The sequence below is a fragment of the Chanos chanos genome, chromosome 16 (genome assembly GCF_902362185.1).
Source record: "Chanos chanos chromosome 16, fChaCha1.1, whole genome shotgun sequence".
Classification (NCBI taxonomy): domain Eukaryota; kingdom Metazoa; phylum Chordata; class Actinopteri; order Gonorynchiformes; family Chanidae; genus Chanos; species Chanos chanos.
Genome location: NC_044510.1, coordinates 16163827 through 16188135, shown reverse-complemented (window position 1 = coordinate 16188135; position 24309 = coordinate 16163827). Strand labels below are relative to the sequence as shown.

Here is a 24309-nt window from a genome sequence, read left to right as displayed (position 1 = left end):
CTTATTAGTCTAAACACAGGTATGAAATACCCAAACACAGACCGAAAAACATTTATGTTTGTAATAGCCTTAGAAAACCATAGTTAGCATCAGTCTACATTAAAATCATTCTCTTCTGGCCAAAGGAAAATTTGACGCTGAATTCTAAATCAATCCCTTTCAACAGTGAGTAGTCAATGTATAGATCAGAATAATGTTTTGGCTAGTGTTCAAATAATCCAAATGATCTAAATAACTTTTAAGTTCTGAACATCACAGTTCAGCTGTCATGCATCAGTTAGGTGTTACATCTCTCAACTGACTCCACATGAACCATTATTGATGTATGACAATGTCAGTGTGAGTTTACTGTCACTGATTTGTGTTTTCTACAGTAAAAGTCTGATGAAAAAGGGTTTTTTTTCCTCTTTGGTTCAGGTCTGTAATTGATATTGACTTACTGTAGTTTTCTCTGTTGTTTTAATGACCTAATGCAACATCCTATAAATATAGTTTTGCTACTATTTGTCTTTCACTGTTATGTTTCAGTGGAGTGGTGCATCAGAGCTCTGTTTATGCTGCAGAACTTCCTTCTTTAGGTGTTTTTAAATGTATTTGTCCAAACAGTCAATGATGTCCTCTTTTGTGTAATTCCTCCATTCACTGGGAATCTCACCATCACCCTGGAATGTCTTGTTGTAGTGTTTTTCCAGGTCAGTCTGAAACCAACATACAAACCACTTCCAGTACGGTAGATCAGAGAGGTCAGGGGTGATGCTCCAGTCAGAGTATTTTCCTCCTGCTTTTCTGTATTCTTTGTAAAGGACTGCCTCTTCATTGCCAAACGGATAAAAGGTAAGGTCACTAGCTGCTACTTTAGTGGTGCAAAATGCAGGAGAGAAGTTCTCTGAATTTATAAAATACAATCCATTGACTGCTGGTGAGCGATGGAAAGGGACACTATGATCCCCAGTATGTCCTTCTATAGTGTTGGTACAGATGGCTTTACAGAAGGGACACTGCACCCAGCAGCACTGACAGAGTTGTTTGATCAGAATCTCATCAGGTCCCTCCCTAAACATCTCCATTTTGAGATCAGACAGACTGGTGAAGCTGCTGTTCAACTCTTCAATCACTGTGTTGATTTCTCTTTTCACCACCTCCTCCAGAAGGTCAAAGTCAGTGATGTCCTGACAGTTCTGACCACTGAGGTGATCTGTACCGTATTCTAGTTCATCAGTGAGAGTGTCTGAAAAACTCTTCAACCATATGTTGGCATCTCCTTTGTTCTGTTTGACTTGAGCTGTTGCTGTTTGTGCTGCAGTGATTATGCATTGCTGTTTGTGTTTAATGTGGCCTTTAATCACAGTGAATACTTTTGGATTATCAGTTGTCATGTACTGTTTAACTTCATCTCTGATAAAATTCTCAAAATGCTTTCTGGGGTTGTGGGTGTACAGCATGAACTTGTCGAAGTTCTCTTCTTCAGCAAGTGTCCTCAGAATGTGTTTCTCCATGTTTGACCTGTTCCCACTGAATGCTGGGATATTAGCCCTCATATCTCCAGCTAAATCATGGGCTGTCTTATTATAGACACTCTGCAGAATGGGTTTTTTCAGCTCCCTACAAATAAAGCCACCAAATACTACAGCAGAAGTTGCTCCTTCGCAAGATTTCTTGAAGACATTGTAGAATTCTGGTTACCTTTTCTCCAGGTAAATTAAAGGATCATTTAGCTCTCTAAATGCCTGTTGCTCCTCAGCAAATTTCTTACTTGCATGATCACATACAAAGAGCAAAAGGTCAACTAAGAACTCCATGGTAAACATATATTTTGATGATTTTGACTCGTGTTGTGCCACTTTATTCTTGACAAAATTAACAATCTCATGAATATAGCTTGAATTGTAACCCCTAACTGAGACTTGTTTTGAACTCACCATGTCCTCGGTTTGGTTATTTGTAGTAATGATTAGTGCTTTTATGGAATCGTGATCGTCTGGCGCTACCTTATCAGGTGTCCGTACTCTGGTGTTTGTTCTCTTTTTCATTGTTACATATTTGGAATAATCCCCTGCAGTAACGATCATTTTATATTCTCCACAATTCAGCCTGCTATGCACCACTTTCCATCCATAGCTTTCATTAAGGTTGTTTGTCACATCCAGTGATACAGTAAAGTCTTCAATGGGGGGAGTGTCTTTGGTCAGCTCTGAAACCCACTTTCCCCACATTGTGTCAAACTCTCCTTTGAGTTTATTTTCATCACCCTCACTGACCTTGTGATTTAGTTCAAAGGCAAAGCTTTTGCTCTTTTCAAAAAGTTTTCCTTCAAACAATGTCCACTTTTCATCCAACCCTCGGTAGACTTCTCTCTGAATAATGATGTCATCTAGTTTTCTTTTTGTCTGCCTGATAAGGCCATTATATAATTCTTTGATTTTGCATTCAAATTTCACTTTCCACTGAATCAAAATGTTCTTTTCATCATTTGCATCAAAGTACTTCTGCATTGAGCTCTCTACTTTCGCAATGGCATCTTCCATGCCTTCCACAAGGTATTTTTCCTCAACACATGTCAGTTTCTGGTTGTATATTCTGTTTTGCAGTTTGTCCTCAGTATGCAGCATGGCACTTCTGAGACTCCAGCTCCATTTCCCAAACTCCTCTTCCAGTTTCCTGTACACTGATATCTCTAGTGTGTTTTTGAAACTGAAAACAAAATTCTCACTCAGTAAAGCGCCCCAGAAGTCTCGGATATGTGTTTTGAAGTGTGATAACTTCTTGCACTGCGATTCAGAGACTTTTGAAAGAATAGTCGCCTTGAGCTCCTGAATGTTGTCACTGTAAGATGGGTTTGGTGGAGCCATGGGTGGGTTGCCTTCCCAGAGCTGTGATAGGTACTTCACATCTGTCTGTACATCAAAGGAAATGACATCACTGAAACACTCTGCATCACAAAATTCTTCTTTAGCAGCTAGTTTTGTCATCTCATCCAGTTTCTCCTGTAGGCGTCTCCTTCCCTCCATACTCTTTTCTCCAGCTGTGATGTCTTCAACATTCTGATGGACAAACATGCAGCTGGGAGACAGTCTGATCTTCTTCATCCTCAGGAAGGCCTGAACAACAATCTGAAGGATGTCCTGCATCTCACCAATGTTCTCTCCAAAGATATTGATCAATGTCATGTTTCCAAGACCAACAACAAAAGTGGCCAGTTCATTGTCATGGTTTAATGATGCCCTACTTACAAGCTCTAATGCCCGAAGCCCTTCAGTATCAACAACTAGAATGTAGTCAAAGCCTTTTTCTTTCTTCATCTCCTCTGTGACTCTGACTAGCTGCATGAAAGCTCCCCTGGTGCACCTGCCAGCACTGACTGCAAACTGGAGTCCAAACATGGCATTCAGCATTGTGGATTTCCCAGTGCTCTGGAGTCCCAAAACTGACAGCACGAAGACTCTCTGGTCTCCGAGTATCTTGATGACCTCATCTAGAACAGCAGTAACCCAGATTAAAGGAACATGAGCAGCATCTCCATCCATCAGCTCCACTGGGTGTCCAGAAATCATGAGTTTTGCAGCCAGTTCAGGAAGGCGAGAAAAGTTTAAATAACCTCCTTCTTCTTTTGTTTCCCTTTCAGATGCCCAAGCCTCATAGATCTGACCCATTTCCCTAATGATGTGTTCTACACCAAATGTCATAGCATTCATTTGGTCTGAAATGCTTTCTAGCTTTTCTTCCTCTTTGATTAATTGCTCTGATTCATTTTGTGTCTTTTTCAATTGCAGAATGATAGACCACTGTTCACCATATCTATGATGGAGATCTGAGAGTTTGTCGGTGGTCAGCTCATCCAACAACATCCCAAACCATTTAAGAAAGATCAATTTCTCTTTGACTGCTAGACAGTGTAAATATTCAACAAATTGTTCCATGGGCTCACTCAAGCCCTCTGCTCTCTGCTGTTCTCTGATTTGCCTCATTTCTTTTTGTGTGTTGCTTCTAGCAAGTTCTATGTTGTTTCCCTGAGGCCGAAGTAGTTCTTTACTTTTCTGACACCAATCATGCCACAGTTTTCCCTGACAAGGTAGATATTTCCGTTTCATTGTGGAGAGATCCTCCGTCTTCAGTATGTTCATTAAACTGTGTGCAGCCTGCTTTCCTCTATGGAAATCTTCATCATCTTCATCAACTCTGATCCTGTTGTTCTTGGCTACGTAATCCAGTTTAAACCTGTTCTCTGATTTTGATAGACAATCTTTGATTGCCTTTTTTAGTTGTGTTGCCACCTCAGGCTGATTTTTGTCTTTTAGCCCAACTAAGTATTTTCCTTCATCATTTACAGGTTGAACCATCGAGTCATTGTGACTAAGAAGACAAATAAGTGGCTTAGAAGATTCAAAGAGTCCTTGTACTATATCCATGCCTTTGGCGTTCTCTGTTAGATCATTTAACAGCACAACATTCACAGAGGCCACTTCAGTCAGAATTTGGAGCTGTGTTTCATGTGCTTCTGCATCACCATGGAGATTACAGAATGCAACACAGTCAGCAAAATGATCAGTGGCTTTCCCAGAAGGACAATACCAGGCAATCTCAACAACTCCATCCATCAGAAGACGTGTCTTACTGTTGCCAGAGCAGTCCCTGTGAAAGAATGTGTTGTGTTTTTCATTTATCAGACTGTTCATCAGCTTAGACTTGGATGAAGACACAGAGCCAAACCTGAAGAAGAACACCATTGGTGTTTCTGCATTGCAGACTGGTTTGGTTGTACTGGTGACTTTGCCAGAATCATCAGTTGGTTTCCAGCTCTTCTTTATCTGGCAAAATGCCCACAGAGGAAACTCAATCTGTTGGGTGAAAGGATTGGGCACAAGCAGAGGCAGGGCATACTGACACTGTGACAGTTTAGTCACCATGAACTGCTGGAGGAACCTGTCAGCACAGTGAAACACTGCCATCTGAACATCCATGGGATGGATATGAGTCTGTGTTTTTGTCATATATTTAACACTGAGGATTTTTTTGAAATCCACATTGCATTTACTGCCTTTCCCAACAGTTTCATCATTGATTTTAGGTTTAGGGAGTGACTGTTCATAGTTGTCTTCTCTACAGTGAATGTACCTTGCCCTGTAGTCCAGTGTGAGAAGTCTCTTTAGAAATTCACAGGCAAGTGTATTTTCTGTCAGAGTCTCATATTGTTGTGGTAATTTTGAGTCTACCGTCAAGACGTTTTCAAATGTTAGTTGTTGTTTTCTACAGAGGTTCAGTTTTTGCATGAGGGTGACGACTTCATCAGGCTGTAGATTTTCTTTCCTCTCCTCTGATACACACTCATCTGGTCCAGACTCATGGTCTTCTCCCTGTGACATAAAACCAGAATTATTCCATAATTATCTCAGCATACAGTATGCAGACAAGAGAGTCATGCCTCTGGAGGGCTACACTCCTACTCAATTTTTTTGAATCCATCATTTGGAGTCTCCAAAGTTTCCAGCATCTGATAGGTTCTTACTTTTTAATGTCATTCAACTTAGATTCAAATGTGTAAATAAAATTGTTTAGAGCCCAAGTATTGAAAACAAAATCAATGCATTTCAGGGAAAAAAGAGAATTGTAGTTTATTTGCTATGATTTAATAAGCAGTTGTATTTATTGTGCTAATAAAATCATGAAGTTGCTAGAAACCAGAGCTTGGGAGCACAGTTCTCGACCAGAGCAAGACAGGCAGGCAGGCATGTGGGTAGGTAGGCACAGGTAGAAGGATCAAGGTAACAGAGGTCAACCTTCATTAAAGAGCTCAATATGTTTCAAGATATGACTTTGCAAAATACAGCTAAGAGACAGGGAAATGTAGGACTAAATGACTGACTCAATGTATGGAGGCATGGCTTCACTGCTTGATCTGAAAGGGACTTCAAATTGATGCGGGCAAATATAGGGAGCCAGTGAAGGGAGATGAAAAGGAGTGTGAGGGGTCTACTTTGGTTGACTCAAAGACCAGACATACGGACCAGACAGACAAGACCTGCCTACTAGTCGTGTTTTCATTTTCATTATCACTGTGTTATTTTGTAATTTGCGCACTGGGTTGGCACCTACTGCACGCCTGGCTGGTCTAGAAGGGGTCTCCTCTCTCTGTGGTCCTTCTCAAGATTTCTCCTATTTTTCCTTAGTGTCTGGGGTTTTTTGAGGAGTTTTTTCTTGCCCGCTATGAGGATCAAGTCAAGCGGTGCCACCCTGCTCTGTTTGTTGTAAGCCTGTGGGCATGTTAAGCCCTTTGAATAAACTTGAGGGCTTTAAATAAACTTGAACTTGAACTTGAACATACAGCAGCATTTTGAATAATCCGGAGCGGTTTGGTGCCGTATGCCAATAGATCTGCCAGGAGAGAATTATAGTAGTCCAGAGATTATAAGTGCCTGGACAAGGAGTTGGGCGACATACCCTGACAGATGGGGTCTGATTTTCCTGATGCTGTATAATAGGATTCCACAGGGTTAGGCAGTTAGTCATCTACCATTACTCCTAAGTTTCTGGCAACCTCAGACAGCAGTAGTGAGGAGGTACTGAACTGAACAGAGATACTGGATAAATAGGATAAATGGGAGGACCAACAGAGATGTTTTTTGACAGACTGAGGTGATGTTCCTTCATCCAAACTACCATTTCAGTGCGACATGCAGAGATATGTGCTGAGATAGTGGTATCCTCTCACAGGAAGGACAGAGACAGTTGGGTGTCATTAGTGCAGCAATGGTCAGAGAAGCCAAGTTGCTGGATGACAGAGCCCTGTTAGGTGACATGAGGACAAAAGAGAAGCGGTCCATGCACCCCCCCCCCCACTCTAACATGTTCACTCAGGTTTGTTGACTGTGGAGTGGGTGGCTGCCTTGTGTCCCAGAGTGCCATCATGTCCGTATTACCTTCTAGCTCTCCCTTTAACTATGCTGTACTAGCTAGTCTTGCTGGAGTCTCTGCCTGCGCTCGGCACACGATGTATATTTACCTTAACCATTATTTGGAAATGAACATCTAACAATGTCTCTCTCTCTCTCTCTGTTGAGCCACACATGCTACTCCTGAGACACCAGTGATCCTGACTCCTCCCGCCCTGTGGACCGATCCATCCTGGTGTTATAAACTTTCATCCCCCTGTCAGCCTCCTGTCTGCATCACCATCCCCTTTGTTCATGCCCCAATTTACTTTCAATTGTAACCGCCCACGTGGTCGGCACCTATTGCACACCTGTCTGGCCAAGGAGGGGTATCCTCTCTCTGTGGTCCTTCTCAAGATTTCTCCCATTTTCCCATTCCCTTTTGGGTTTTTGGGGATTTTTGTCTTGCCCGCCATGAGGATTAAGTCAGGCGGCTGTCATATTTTGATTTGACTGTTGTGGCCTGTAAAGCCCTTTGAGACTGTAAACAGTGATATTGGGCTCTAAATAAACTTGAACTTGAATTTGAACTGATCCCTGAGGTACTCAAGTTATCTTCAGGTGGGTCTCGGATACTGCACCTCCCCCTCACACCCTTTATGATTTCATTGATAGGTAGGACTCAGATCACCTGAGTGCCATCCCCATGGTTAAGAACAGAGACAGTGGCTAGAAGGATCTGATAAATAGTATCAAAAGCTATAAACAGATCCACTGGAATGAGGCCTGACAACATGGAGGCCACCTACAGGTTGTCCACAACCAGCAGGGCTGCCTCTGGAATGACTGTTCTTGTGTGTGTGTGTGTGTGTGTGTGTGTGTGTGTGTGTGTGTGTGTGTATGTGTTCAGAAGCTTTGATACAGACTTATTACAGACTTAAATATTGCTCATCTCAGAAAAGGTCTGGCCCACTGTGTCCTCAAGTAGAACTGAGTATTAGGGATGCCAGTAGTTGAGTAAATCTGAATTTAAATGTGAAACTCAGAGTTTTTGTCAGTGTAAATACATTTTAATTATAAGTAAATTTCAGCATTGTAGGCCCAGAGAACAAAGATTCATGGGTGCAGTGTAAACTAGTTAAATGGTAATGCTGCATGTAGGTAATCTATTTGGCAAAGATTGTGCTGCTCTGGTGCCTTATAATTCTGACAATGATTCCAGTCCTTGATTGACATTTGACAATATGTACAAGATTTAAAATGTGAAGAGTGATCAGATTCTTAATTTAAATGACTTATTGTATGGATTTGATAAATTATTGCATGATATTATAAAGTACCAGATTGATATTACTATTCCTGACTTTTTACACCAGCTAGTGTATGAGATTTTTTGTGCATTTCCAGATGATGTGGAATACTTTCTCTTTTTATTGACTAATTGACTGAATTTTTTTTGTCTATATGTGGCCGGATCCTAGTTTTAGACACTAATAAACTAAGGAATATTCATCAGTTGCCCTAAAGCCCTGACTGTGACTGGGTCCCATTTTGTCATCCTATCAAACACATCCATCCTTATTTAAACCCACCTCTATCCCCAGGTCTCTGACTCTGCTGTATGCTGGGTCTGTCACTGTGTTTGATGTCCTCTGTTTGTTTGGAGTTTGTTCACACGATGGCTCCTCCTCTCCTTAATTATTTAAATAGAGAATGTATATAAGTTACAGAATAGAATACCACTTCATTCCTTTCTACCTTGCACTTGTAGCTAAACATACATTGTGTGCAGTCAGTGCTAGTTACTAAAAACTAAAAAAGCTACTGGAAAGATACATGAACAATAAGCACTAGGTCCTTGCCCCTGTCAAATACACCTGAATATAGCTGAACATTATTAAGATACATTATACAGTTAGCTAGTGTTTGTTCACGTTAATTTTTTTTTTCTTATGAGCCAAATTCATAATGTATCACAGGAAGACATTTAAACTGTACTTATTCTGGCTGTATTTCTGTACTTCTAGGTCATTCCAAAAACATTAGCATGGTATGCAATATAACAAACTTTGAAAGACCTGCCGCTACCAGCGACATAAGCTATCCTGCATCTAATACACAGCAATCATTAAATGTTTTGCTAACCATTATTATTTTGCCTGTATATATGTAACTGAATGCCAGTTGCTGAGACTGGTTATATCTGCAACAAGATGTTTATTCACTTAGTGCAACTAGTATGAAATATGTTTCAAAGCAGTTTGTATGAGAGAAAATAAATGTTTTGCTTGGTTTGTGCTAAAAGGCCCCCAGTTACACACAAATAACTTACCAGTGACTAGTGACTGATTCATTATCTTCACACCTGTGGGGTTGATGGTACCTGACACTGGAACAAATATTAAACTACAAACTTAACCCATTATCTTGAATATTCATACACAAGAAAACAAATTTTCTTTCAGTGTGCATTTGCTATATACGTATTTCTTTTGACTCGTTTTCTGACAGTTTAGTATAACAGGTCTTTAGATATATGTTTTTTCTTGTGGATATGACTCAGAAATTCCAAGCTGTTTTTTGGTCAAAGGGATATTTCAAGGGTTTGGAAAGAGATATGTTGTCTACTCCAAGTAATACAAATTACCTTGAATGTTTTTATTGCCTCTGTCTTTAGCTATTACAACTGCATTTACCACAGTTATGGTCTTATGACCTATGACTGTGAATTGCACCAATTTCATTCAGTTGCACCAAAACCATTACCATGATTACTTCAAAGGAAAATAAAAGCCTCTTCTGTATGTATATTTCATTGAATCTCCCTTTCGTATTTATTGCAACACTGTAGTATCCACATCCTGCAGAATTTGTCTATAGCTGATATTGGCTGAGAAGGACATATTTTAAAGTACATATTTTGAAGTGAGAATTTCATTAGAATTCATGATAGAAAATGCTGAACCTCTTTGATGGATCTTGGAACTGGCAAGGTGTACACAGCCTCCGCCGTGGCTGGGTCCATCTCTATGCCCTCTCCAGACACCATGTGTCCTAGAAAGGTGATGGATTTCTGAAGGATGTTACATTTTTTAAAGATTAAGTGTCAAACCCTGCTAGTCTAGTAAGGACAGCTTCAAGGTGTTCAACGTGTTGCTCTTCAGAGTGAGATTCGACCATGATATCGTCTATATATATGAAACAGAACTTTCTCTGATGTCCACCAATACTGTCTCCATCAAGCACTGAAAGGTTGCCAAAGCATTTTTAAGGCCGAATGGAAGGACCAAACTCTCATAGTGCCCCCTGCTGGTAGTAAAGGCAGTCGTCTTAAGGCAAGTCAGGGTCCATGCTCACCTGCCAGTAGCCACTCCGTGAAGAGACTCTAAGATGTCTTGTACCTGAGGCATGGGATAAGCATCCAAAGGTGTCTTGGAATCGAGTCCACGATAGTCAACAAAGAATCCGGTTCCCCCATTCTTCTTCTCCACTTGGAGGACTGCTGCAGACCAAGGAGAAGTGGAAGGCCGAATGATATCTTTAGCTAGTCTCACGGCCCTCTGGGTTTTGCCCCTTTTCCCCAGGCCATGGTTTTTGTTTATCTTTTTGTGTGTTCCCTGGTAGGCATGTTGGTGGTGTGGCAGGAGGCAATCAGCCCAATTGGGTACACCGGCGCGCAGTTGTACCTGAGATTAAAAGCTCTGCCCCTCCACCTCTCCCCGCCCCTCCTCTCGTCTGCTTTAGGTTGCCGAGGTGGACGATGTTAATTTCGGAGGTGGCGGACCGACGTGTTTTTGTTTATTGAACTTCTTTTTGGAACCCCTGATGGCTCGCATTCGTTTTCTTTTGTACTGATTAAATAAATTTTGTTTGTTTAAGCCTGATCCGCATTCTCTCCCCCCTTACTTATTGTTGCACTCACCTTGTGGGCGTAACACTAGTGTATCGTCAACTTCTGAGTTAATTAATTTTCTAAAGATACTCAATAGAAGTTCACGCACTGGGATTTAATTTGTTGTTGTAATCTGATGCATGACCACAGTGGTATGATCCAAAGAGTTAGTACAGACAAAAGGCCAAGACTGTAACAGATCAGCTAGCTGTCATCGGACAAGTCAGCTGCATCAGCAGTGGAGACCAGGTGTTCGATTGGTCCCTCAGCTTTGCCAGACAAGGTAGTATGAGGTTGAGAGTTGTGAATGGGCTATAGCACTGTCTGAAATTGCCTCTCCCATCTGAAAAGGATATTCACAGCCATTGCTATCCTCAGATGGGAAGAAGTAACAAGCTTGCTGGAAGTTCAAAGCAATCCCAGTCAAAGTGAGGAAGTCAAGGCCTGTAATGATATGAAATGCCAAGTTCACATTTTCCATCACATAGACCTCAAGGGAGATCTCGTGACCGTGCACAGACATGTCCACTCCCACTTTTCCTTTAGACTGCTTGGCATGGCTGTTGGCCAGGAGAAAGGACTGACCCCTGCTCGCCTGGAGTTTCTCACCAACAGCCTTTATCCTATTCCATATCAACTCTTGCATGAGGGTGTAGGTGCTACCAGTGTCCACTAGACCTCAGCAGAGGTAAGATCAGTAGGCGATTTGTAGGTGGATTTTTCCTCCTGATTAACATGAGTCCAGTAGGTTTTAGCTTCTGTCGGGTCTCTCTCTATGAGTCGCCACTCTGACCAGCTCATCTACAGTATACACTGTGGCCCTTAACAAGCTTGCAAGCCAGGGATTGCAATTTTTCAGTATATATTGTAGCAGCTCTTTCTCAGTAAGACTGCACCTCCACCTGAGGCAGAGGGTTCTGTACTGAAAAGTGGAATCCCTGATGCTTCTCATGGCCTTTGTCTCTGTTCTCTAATTCTCCTCTCCGCTGCAGCCTCATAATCTCCATAGAGGAAAGATTGCAGGAAAAAGGTCTTGCATCAAGCTGTGTACATACTTTCGCTCCGCTATCCACTGGTCTTTGGCAGTACCTCTCAGCACAGAATATAGAGCGGCCAGGACTTCAGCCTCAGATAATGGAGGCACTGCTAAATACTCATCACATTTCTCAACATAGGCTATAGGATCTGCCACATCATCTTCATCCCCAATTAAACTGCTGGTTTAACACGATGAGCTAAACAGCTAGAGTGATCATGGTTATTGTTCTGGACAGAAATAGCCTGTGATCTTACCCTGGAAGCATGTCGTGTCTCTGCTGGTGTAGCATGCAGTTGCTGCATAGTGGTCGGCATAGGGGTGGAGGAAAAAGGTCTGCTTAATGTGTCCACTGTTTGATCCCTTTTTGCATCATGTCTTTTACGGCAGTCAACAAATGACTTACCAAGCTCTTGTACAGACAGTTCCATTCTTTGCCTGGTCCTAATGCATTCCCTGTCTATATAATAGGGAAGCACTTCTTCCACCCTTTTCTCCTTCTGCTCTTCATTTTCCCTAAGAGTCTCCATCACTTTCCTCAGGTCCTCAGGCACTTCAGTCTAGACCTTCTGCCCCAATTCTGTTAGACATTGCTCTAACCTACCTACACTATCAGATATTTTTCCTCTAATGAAGACATGTGTTCCTCTAGAGTCTGATATATTTCATACATACGTGACAGAATCATATTTATCTCTCGCTCCTCACTGACTGGTGGCAGTGGAGGAGGAAGCTCCTCTCCTGCTCCAACATCATCCAAATTCTCAGATTGTCTTTCTTCATCATTAAAGTACAACCAGCATATAGAATCAATCAGCCCAGCAGTGAAATCCAAGAGGGTCAAGACCATCCACTACCCTTGGTGACTGCTATACCAACATTTTTAAGAAATGGTATCAAGAAACGTTTTCCGAACAGGCCACAACTCTGTTGCCGCCAAAAATGCTCTACCTAAACTAGCTATATAGAAATATAAGGGGGCTTCAATGTTGATACCACAGGACACACAACAGGATTGAGGTGCAAGATGATCTTATATTTTCCAGATGTGAGAGGAAGAGGAAAAAAAATCTAAAACCAAGAAATATCCAATATACAAAATAAGCAGCGTACAATCAAACGATATCCAAATAATTCATGAAATGTCCATAGTAAGACCCAGGTAGCGAAAGTCAGTGAGATTAGCTTGTTATTCAGAGATCTCTAACATGTGAAGCAGAGGGGCACGGCCTCACCAAAATGGAGGAATAATCAGTTGATGGCATGATGAAGATGGATGGATGGGTAGTAGAACAGATGAAGATGAGGATGTCTATAGTGGTAGTAGATAAAGATGAAGATGAGGAAGTCTATAGTGGTAGTAGATAGAGATGAAGATGAGGATGTCTATAGTGGTAGTAGATAAAGATGAAGATGAGGATGTCTATAGTTAGTCCAGTTACGATTCCAATCAAACAAAGGGAGGTAGGCCGCTTGACTGAGTCCCAGCAGGCAATTCATCCATTATTTTAAAAAGTCCTCTATGTGTTGAACTATAAACACAAGTTTATTAGCTTTTATCCAGCAGTTCATTCAGGTTTGTTTTACAAGCAAACACCCTTCCAGCCACACCCAAGCTCCTCTGTCTCCAAGTATCTCACTCATTCACTCATTTTCAAAGCCGCTAATCCTAATTAGGGTCGCAGGGGGTGCTGGAGCCTATCCCAGCGGTCATAGGGTGAAAGGCAGGGAAATACCCCGGACAAGTTGTCAGTCCATCACAGGGCATGTCCCCAGTATCTGTCTTCTTCTTTTGTCTCCCACTACATAAAGTGGCTGGCTACTCCCACCTAGTGGCTGGAGGAAGCACTTACTCTTCCCATGTGCAACACACATATATACACTTATGCATCTTACACATTTTCAAAGCACACATACGCATGTAGTCACAGGCCACTGTGGCAGTTACAGTGAAACAAGAACAATAATAATTATAATCACAACATCATCCCTCATCTTTTACTGCTTTGAGCCTACTGATGCACTGTAAATTCCTGCATTGAAGACTTCACCTTGTTTTACAGATCAGATCAAAAGATTTTTCCTTTTTTAGGCCAACTTAAAAAAAAAAAAAAAAAAAAACCTTGTAAAGGAATGCCTGATGGAACTTTGAGCTACTGCAAAAGATCATGCAGATAAAGAAAAAAACTGACAAATATGAAGTCCAGAACTTCAGAAATGCTGGTTCTGTGATTAAATTTTCCTCTCACTCTCTCCTTTTCATTGTCGTCCACATGTTTATTAAGGTTTCGTTAAAGTTACTTACTTTCAAGAGGTTGATCTGCACTCCTTCTCCTCTCTCTTTGTGTTATTGGAGATTCTGCTGAAAGAAAAAAAATGTCATATTAATAACTTCTAATATTAACATCATAACATCATTCTATTGTTAATACTAAAAACATACTAGATTTGTGTTCAGGCCTGAACCAAAGCTCTGTGATCACCATTGCCCCACCTTTAATTTATATTACATTATTAGCAGTGCTCCAGAGGCTTTGTTCAGAAAGAACAAAACAAACAAAACATCTAATAGAAAAATTAAGTCATGGATGAAACTGGATAATATATTTCATGGTTGAAATATAAGCAGTTGTCAATCTTTCTAATCTCCCAAAATTACATTACGGGCAGCCGTGGTCTAAAGGTTAGAGAACCGGGTTTGTGACTGAAGGGTTGCTGGTTCGATTCCCAGGCCCAACATCCATGGCTGTGTGCCCTTGAGCAAGGCACTTAACTCTAATGCTCCCCGGGCACAGAGGAATGCTGCCCACGCTCCCGCGTCTGTTGTGCGTTCACTACTAGGTAAAGAGGATCATCACTACTGGTGTGTTGGATGGGTTAAATGCAGAGACTGCTCACTGTTCACAGTGTGTGCGTGCAATCACAGAGACTTAACTTAACTTACATGAATGAATGATCTGTAATTACCAAAGAGTACAGAACAAACCTGAAAAAGCTTGATCACCTTCTACTTCCTGGTCTTGGCAGTCTTTCATTTGTTGTCTTTTTCGTTGCAGAGTATTGAACATCTCAGCAGTGTAGCCAGCCTGGTTGTTCTCAGAGACCAGTCTGCCAATGTTTTCCAGAAGTGTCTTCATCTCTGATTGGTTGTTCAAGTTTTTATGACAAGTGTGATACCTACTTCCACATTTCTCAATAATCTGTTCCAGAACAACAATTTTCTTCAGATCATCTTTGACCGAGTCATGCCGGTTTTCAGTCTCATAGGTAAAGAGGATCATCACAAAGTCCAGAGACTTTTCACCAAATGTTCTCTGTAGCCAATCCAGTCCCATCTTATCCTCATCTGTGAGTTGACCCACAGGGAGAACAAAGAGGAAAACATGGATTTCATGTTTCCTCAGTAACTGACCAAAGAGGCTGCCAGCTGAATCCAGGCTAAGTTCATTCTTGTGTAAACCAAGCATACTGATAACTGAGATGTGACGCCCAAAAATGTTTCTTACTCTAAGGTCAAACTGTGAGATATTAGTTTGTTCCAGAGGGATAGGATCTGGTCCTAGTAGTAAATTTCCATCTGCAACCTGAATAGCATCAAGGCTCCCAAATAGCACTACTGATGGACCAGGATCTGCAAAATGAAAAAGCAGGGTAGAAAATGCGTAGAAGATGCTATGTAAATAGATAGACAGCTAGATAGATAGATAGATAGATAGATAGATAGATAGATAGATAGATAGATAGATAGATAGAAAGAGAGAGACAGAGTAATTTGTTGATTTTCCAAGGCAAACATTAAGTAAAACGTTAAATGAGAATACTAGCAAAGTGACTTCCAAGTGGGGCAAAATACAAACCACTAAGTTCAGTATCAGATCAGATACAAGTGCAAGTGGAAGGGAGTAAGAGAGTGAACTACACACAGATACAGGTAGAGACAGCGCTAACAGACCAGGGCGACAAAAGAGTGAGAGAAGAAGCAGTGCTAATAGTTGGGAACTGATGAACAATGACCAGCTCAACAAATATACTTCTGCCATGATAGAGGGGTGAGGGTCGGTTGCACTATAATCTAAAATTATGGTGTACCTTTCCGACAGAAAGTACCTCACAAATAGTTGTCTTATACCCACAAGTAGACAGGTATAAAAGTAGATGCACACAGGACAGCATGACCATCAAAAAAGAATATTTATAAGGAAGAGCTAAGTAGTTTACATAGGGAGAAGAAGTAGTGCTGTGTAATTGGGTAAACCCTGACCAGTAGGGGGTTCCAGGGGCATCGGGGGCATTGCCCCCCCACAGGAAATTTTCTTAATTCTGTCAACTAAATGCACCATTTTCACGCAGTTTCAGACAGAAACGGAAAGGCTAAAGGCAGTGCCGTTACCAGGATATCATAGTGTATGCTACACTGCAACTTCGCAACTTCTAGTTTGATGCAATCAAAACTGTCAAAACACAGACACTGGAGCTGGAGAGCTGAAACCTTCAAAGCACCAGCAGGACAGGAACATATTTTCAGTGTCCAGGGTAGCCTACTTTAGATGGAATTACAAAGAAATTGTGCTATACAATCAAGCAATCTCTGTCATTCCGATTTCCCAAATCAACAAAATACACTGCACAGCTGGTGTAAGCTTCGCCCTTCCTCTTCAACATTAACATGTTACGTTACCTTGAGATCTAGACATAAGACTGGCTGGTGACATCATAACTGGGAGTCAAATATTAATCCAAAAATGATGTGGATTGGGCTGGCTATGGTCCCTCACTTACGAGTGAGAATGTGTTTCTGACACGGACCAGCTCTTCCAGATCCTAGTCCATGTTTTCGTTGTGTCCTGTCATGTATGTCTTGTCTGTCTGTTTCTGTTTGCTCCCATCCATGTTTTGCACTGTTCCCTGCCTGGTTTCTGCTCGCCTGCTGCCATTTTCCTTAATCAGCCATTTTATTTAAGCCCTGTCTGTTTCCACTCCAGTTTGCCGGATTATCTAGCCATCTTTCATGTTTCCTGTGTTGGTTTGTGTGCTTCATTCTTGTTACCTTTTTGACCTTTGCCTGTTTTTTGGACATTGTTTTTGCCTTGCGTTTCAAGAACTTCTGCCTGTTTTTTTCTGTCTCTCTGTGCCTGACCTTCTCTGCCTGTTTTTGACCACTGCCTCTGTCTTTGCCCACTGATACCATCACCGTGATTCAGTCTTTTTGGATTTCTTGGAAGAATAGACTTCATTAAACAACTTCTAAAATATACTCTGTTCTCTGAGTCTGCTTTTGGGTCTTCAGTAAACCAGGCCTCACCGGCCCTAACAGTTTCTGCTTATTCTCGTCCAGAGTTTAAGGATCAGCTGAAGAAAGACAGGTGAACCACCACCCCCCCCCCCCCCCCCAACAAATAAACGATTTATAGAATTTATTTCTCATAGTGCCATTGCTTCGATAATAGTCTTGTTCAGTTTCTTATTTAGTTGTAGGCTGTTACTTGAGTAGGGTATATAGGGTATTGGTTGTGTAATCTTATGTTGAAAAATATGGCTTCAAAATGACCAGACTTACAACAGTAAACCATACATTTCTGTGGTCCTTTTCGTTTACTCAAAAGTTGTGTGTTTGAGTTATGTATTGTGTGTTGTGTGTCGCGACAACGGTAAGTGCCATTTATTTTCTTGCCATTAAAAAAATAAATTACCACTGATGGCCCAACCCAACCATCACTTACGCTGTTTTGAATTAACAAGAGCACATTCACTAAATATATTTTAGTGTAGGCCTACCAATTATAATCTATCTGCTTACCTGTGTTCCAGATTGCTTCCTTCTCCTGTCCACGCAAAGACATCCCTGTAGGATATACAATCACAAACTGTTTTTCATTTCTATATTCTCACAACTGATTTATGTCATAGGACCATTGAGAAACCGTATGACCAAAGTTATGGAGGTTGTGTGCCACAAGTCAAGGTCCATATGCTGCAGCTGTGTAGTTGTAGAGTAAGAGACATTGCCTCCCCCAGAACCCCAGTGCTTGCCATTTGTGGGAAACTTTGCGATCCCCCTAACAGCCATCAATAAGCAACAGATCAGTGGCCACAACTGATTAACTTTTCACTCATCAGCCCATGTTAAGATGCCCCTATTTATCTTAAAAGGCACGGGCTAATGAGAAGGAGTCTCTCCATGGTCACACCATAATGAGCTGACAAACTATCTTATGATAATCAACTGACCACATGTTGAACCAGTTTCTACCAGCTATAGAAGTGCAAATGCAATAAGCATAGAATTACTTTTGGAGTTGTACCACCTATGGTGCTGCTAAAACCGTGACCAGACCAGAAAGCTTAGAAAGTAACCAAAGAATTGCTTTGTTCAAGTTCTCGAATGACATGTCAAAATGCTATGCTATATATGTTTGACAGCGAATGTTAATTTCATTGCAGGATAAATGTGTACTCTGTTTTGTTCTGTGCTACGTGGACAACTCGCAACCAATAGAATATTCAGGCCTTTTAAGACTATTCACATATATTTCAAACCTCTCACGTACAGTCTTCTGTTTGATTCAAATTTAATAGCCTGCTTAATGTGACCTTCATCAGTTGATCAATGACAAATTATTTAATAAACTGAAATTGAGTGTAAAATATGCTCCATGATTTTATCTTTTGATACCTCCCTATGTACCCCATGACTAGCATGGAGTGCTGGATTGTCACTGGACAGTTTTAATGGCATTTGGCATTTGGTCCAAAATCTGTATGAACGCATTTTCACTCTCATTCAGTACTGAAATACAGTGAATTCATTACAGGGTTCAGCAATGTCCCTTACCCTCAGGAGATACAGTCAAGCTTTTTTCCTTGTTGTCAGGCATTCCTGACACCACAGTAGGCATCTACAAAATAAAAGGCATGTTTCAACAATACCTTAAAAACAACATGTACAGTGATTTGTATGTCTAACTTAACGATCTGTATGCTATCTTTGACTGACTTCAATATTCAGTGAAGGTAGTGTCATATTGAAATTAATATAATTGAGCTAAATATTTTTTCACCCCCTCGCACAATGCATATAATGATGTTTACGTATGTGAATTTGTCAGAAGGGTTTGCAATCCCTATTGAAAGCTTTTTCTTGGCACCAACTTGTGAATAACTTAAAGTAACTCATGTCACTTTCTGTTTTGATCAGTATGCCACATAAATGCTCCAACTCTATACTTATTTCTTAGTGTAGGAAACCACAAGCACAAATTAAAAACAAAGCTATCTGGCAAAATCTTCAGACCTTGAACTCATATAAAAATGATATTAGGCATCATGTAGAGTGTTGTAGCGTGTATAGGAAAAAAATTAAAAATTACATGGTATTTTAGGATTACAACAAGTTCTGATCTGAAGTAGTACCACAGTACTGATGAATTTGAAATGCTGAATACACATTTTGTGCAGATTTTAACAGCTAATATGAAATGAGATATGACATTCCTGCTTGTTGCTTGCTACAGAACAGCTGCCTTCCAGTTGACAACTAAGCATGAAAAAAAAAAAAATAAAATAAAGAGAATTCAGTAAGAAAAGAAAGTTTTCTAGACTTTTTCTTTTCAGATTTAGCCCAGTTCTTCCTGCTTGTGCCTATTTTTACTCTGACAAGTCTTTTACATATTGTAAAACTTCTGGACAAGGTAAGGTTGACGATGCATTTCACTGGGAGTTTGCCCTGATACGTAATCTGTAAAATCAACAAAATAACCGAACCACTGAAGTCATATTGAAAATGAAAAATTATCCCTTGATTAATTATTTAATATAACATACACTTTATAACCTAATTATAATATGGAGTTAATACTCACTTGATTATGCTCTGTGGCCATTTCTTCATCAGACTTCATTAAACAAAGTGAAAATAAATCTTTTCTCTGGAAAGCTCCAGTTACACCTGTCCAACTGCATTCACTGTGGTTAGAGAAACTTTTGTCTGCCAACTTCTCACCATAGAAGAGTCCTCATGCCAACGCAGTTACAGTTTTTTCAGTCTACAAGAGAATGATAGTTCATTTCTGGCCTCCCTTTTCTTTCAGGGGTTCTCTCATTTTATGCTGTTAGAATGTCTACCTTTGTTATGTTTCAGTGACAACTTTATCTTTTTTCTTGAGAATTTGTCAAACTTTCCCAGACCTCACACTTGATTTGCTGTATGGCAAAGTGTTATGTGAGAGACAGCTCACTATGCTGTTGGTGGTGTTGATTATTGCATTCCTCATATTCAGATTCATACAGATTCACTACTGTGTGCTGATGGAGTTGTTGTGTACTGATAGTGTTGGTGTTGTTGTGACACTTGAATTTCCCTTGGGACTAATAAAGTATTTCATATTCGTATTCTTATTCGTATTCATATATTACTAAAGGACTAACCATGGAGAGGCAAGGTACATTCCAAAATACGACTGTATCTAACAACCAGGAATGTCTCAGCATCATTTTTAGTCTAATGTCTTTTGTTCATCAGCAAGGAACTGATGTAGACATTTGGTTTATTTTTAAATTGTACCATTCTCTCAGGAAAGGCTGACAGAATTTGCATCTCACTGAAGGCACCTGATAGTGGACAGCCACTGCTGTATTATCACAGCCTCTGTAAGAAAGGTTTGTAGTTTTACTGTCTTCATGCTGTCTTGTGTGAGGACTGAGTGCCATTTACAAATCAGGGTTCATGAACGAGCCTGTTTAAGAACACATATTTAAGACCTGTTCAAGACAAGCATGACAGTGACAGAACAGGAGTTTCCTATGTTACGGTTGCTATGACATCTCTCTGTACAAGTTCATTTAACCCTTTAGAAGCTGTAAGTTGTAGAAGTTTTTCTAGAAGAAGTGTCACAAACGTGTGGTTCAAGGCATTGAAACATGAAGAGGAGGATAACAAGTGGATAAATTGATCAAAACATATTTATTTTTAAAAGTGAATTTCAACAACAACAACAACAAAAAAACATGAAAAAAATGTATCAGCATATGTGAAATGTCCAAATAAAAACATGAAGTCAGTATATGTAATTTAATGCAAAAATAAACCAAAATCCAAAAGATGCTGGACATGGGGAAACACAAACACACAATGGGAAAGGGAACCTTTTATTTTATCATTCAGCCCTCCACCCTCCCAAACACACATAGGAGAAAGAGAGACAGACAGACAGAGAGAGCACAAGGCGGAATTGGGCAGGGCTGTGGTGTTGCTGTGTTTACTATGCTTCTTAGAATGAGATTTGTTCTTGGTTAGTTCGTTACTAACCAAACTGGTTTTTGTTCACATTCCTCCTTCCTGAGCACCACGTGACCTGTTTTCTCTGAATAAAAACAAGGCTTATGCTTGGTTGAGCTTTTAACATACCATTGCCATGGCCAAACCTGATCTGTTTAAATATGAATTTAACTTAAGAGAACAAAGTGACAAAGTATAATCTTTTAACCTTTTAACACAGGTCTGACTTTGCTGGGTACCTGACATCTAACAATATAGGCATAAGAAGGCTGCAGTGTCAGTTTGACCTGACACGGTCCCACTTTATATTAAGTGTCCTTAATACCTGTGAACTTACATGGTAACTAGATGTGTAAGTACTTCGGAACTTCAGTGTATGTACACACTGGTACATTGTATCTACAGCTCTAATATCTGTGTAACTACACACATGTAGCAACCCACTGGATGGTATGTGTAAGTACAAAAGTGTAACAGGAAATTGTCAACAACACTTTTTTCACTTCAGTAAGTACATATGTGTAACAGGAATTATGTAACTACATTTTGTAACGACAAAATGTACTCACAAAAGTTTTCCACTTCCACACACAGTCTTCAATACTGCAGTTACCATTTTGGAGTACGATGAAACTTCATGAAAATCATGTTTGATTCCTATGTGCATGCAATGTATTTGACTTGCAAGACTAATGCTGAATTAGAAGTAACGTTTCAGTAGACTGGACTCATCCTGTAATATCAGTGTACTTACATGGTAACTCCTCAGGAACTGTCCACTTAATATAAAGTGTAACATTCTGGACACCAACCATGTATATGTTAAGCCTAACTCACTGGGCGCCGCTGTGTAACATCAGTGTAGTTACAAAGTAACTCCACAGGATCTGTCCACTGAATTTTAAGTGTAATCCTTAGGTTATTACTGTGTACCATCAGAGTAATTACATGGTATTTTGATGCCGTATTAATGCTGGAAGTATTAGTAAATGCAGCTTTAACCACCTTTAGTATTTCAACATAAGAAACTACCCTTTTTTTGTGTATTTTTCACGTCAGGTGTGCCTTTCTCTTGTGAGTCAACCTAGACTCATCTATGGCAACAAACTTTCGTTCTTGATTTCCTGCTGACTCCAAAACCTGATTTTCTTTTCAGTTTCCTCAACGCCTTGATGCGAACCTGTAAAAAGTATGTGGCCAAAGAGGAGTTAATACAAACAAAATTAATAACGGTTCAATTAATATGTGGCTGAGAAGGGCTTGTTACCATCTTTAACGCTTTTAACAGAGAGATACAAATCAATACTGTGTGAGAAAGCCAAACTGATGCATTTGTATATTCCCCCTCCTCACAAGTCACACAGTGACAAATAAAGCAAATAAAGGAATATATTTTATTTGATTACCTCAAGATTTGTTGAACCGATCTGAAATTGCAACATTCCTATGACTCCTATAGTTTTACATTCCAAATGAGCTCAGCAACTCTCAAATGTTCTAAGCACATTACTGCACGTGCATACACATCTCAAATAAGTATATGGCCGTATAATAGCCTTTTGTATAAGAGTCTTTAGGACTATGTTGCTCTACATTTACTTCTGGGTCTTTCTCACTTTGAGCAGTGCAAAATGTGCACTTGTTTTATGTCTGAAATCGGCCATTATTTTGCCAAAATATTCCCAGTTTCCCAAAAAATTGTCCTGCTTCTGCAAGGAAAATATGCATAGACACATGCATAGAGCAATGTAGCACTGAAGAGTCGTATGCATATAAGGGTAGCCTTATATGCAAATGCTTGTGGCAAAACTTGAGCTGCTTTTCTGAGCAAATTGTTCATTCTGGACAATGTTGTTGAAATTTTGGCAACACGGTCTTCCATCAATCAATTTGTCTTAGATGTAGACCCTGGGAAAATATTGTGAGAAAATAATTTTGATTAGTTAAAAACAGTGACCAAAATGAATAAAAAAGATGATCAGACATAAAAACTTCCTTAAACAGTAATACATGTCATTTTGAAAACAATAAATAATTCTTGTAAGTTATTTTAGGTAGTAATAGCAAGGTCTTCCTTGTATTAGGTAATCAAAGTCGTCAATAAACATGTTTAAAACAATGAGAAAAAATAGAGTAGCCTAGATGGAATTTCATTTCAAATTTCTATAACATACTACTGTGGAAAGCTGAACATTAAACCCCAATGGTGAGCATTTGCAGCGCGAGTTTCAAATTTTGCTAGGAAGAATTCAGCTGCCTCTGTTACTTAGCCCCCCATCTTCCCTAACGTAACAATTAGCTGTAATCAAACCACATTAACCAGCTATGTTATCGTTACGTACGTGTAGCTATTAGGTACTGTACGTTACACGTATATGTATTCTATTCACTTAACCAGGGGAATCCTAGAGTTATTAAACAGTGATCCATTACGAATGGAGAGCGTAATTCTGCAATGCTTGTTTCTTTGACACATCCCAAGATAAGGTGCAAAATATTAGCAAATCAAAGTAGCACGCTGCCTAATATTACGTTGACGTTAGCTATCCAAAAAATAAGTTAAATTGGGTGTCTAATGCTATTTACCATATATAACCACCACCACATTCAGATCACACATTTACTGGATAAAAGCAATGAGATGATAGAAAACAATTGGGGAAAATGTTATGATATCAGAGACACAACACAAACTCTAAGTGAGATTTCATGTTTAATTGTTGTTCTGTTTTGTAGTTCCGGGTGAGCGGAGAGCCAGAAGTGAGTGTTTCACTCTGCAGAGACCTGTTGGAGAATCAGATTTGAGATTTGAGGCTAAAAGTGGAGATGGAAAGAACTCCTGCACAGACACCAACAAATCTGACACAAACTCCCCATCCGAAACCACAGACAGTCACCCTGACCGCTCTGAGAGACACAGACAGAAACTCCCCATCCCAAACCAAAGACAGTCACCCAGCCCAGTCTGAGAGACAGACACAAACCTGTGGGCAAAACTGTGACACGTTTGGACTGGTGGTTCTGCTTTAACAATAAGCCATCCAGTCTCAAAGAACCTTCTGGAAGCTGTTGGTGGTGGTGGATTGACTCAGTCTGAAATTGATAAGAGCTTCTACACACCTGACCTGCATCAAGGGCTTCAGAATGAACATGAGGGTAAAGAAAAAGCAAAAATAAAGGAATATATTCAGAAGTTCCTACGAACAGGGGCAGATTTAGGCTTGGGTAACATGGGCAGCCG

General features: G+C 40.2%; 1 pseudogene; it reads right to left on the bottom strand.

Annotated features, from left to right (window-relative positions):
* Window positions 1-584: 584 nt before the first annotated feature.
* LOC115829254 (interferon-induced very large GTPase 1-like) lies at window positions 585-17634 on the bottom strand (annotated as a pseudogene).
* Window positions 17635-24309: the final 6675 nt, after the last annotated feature.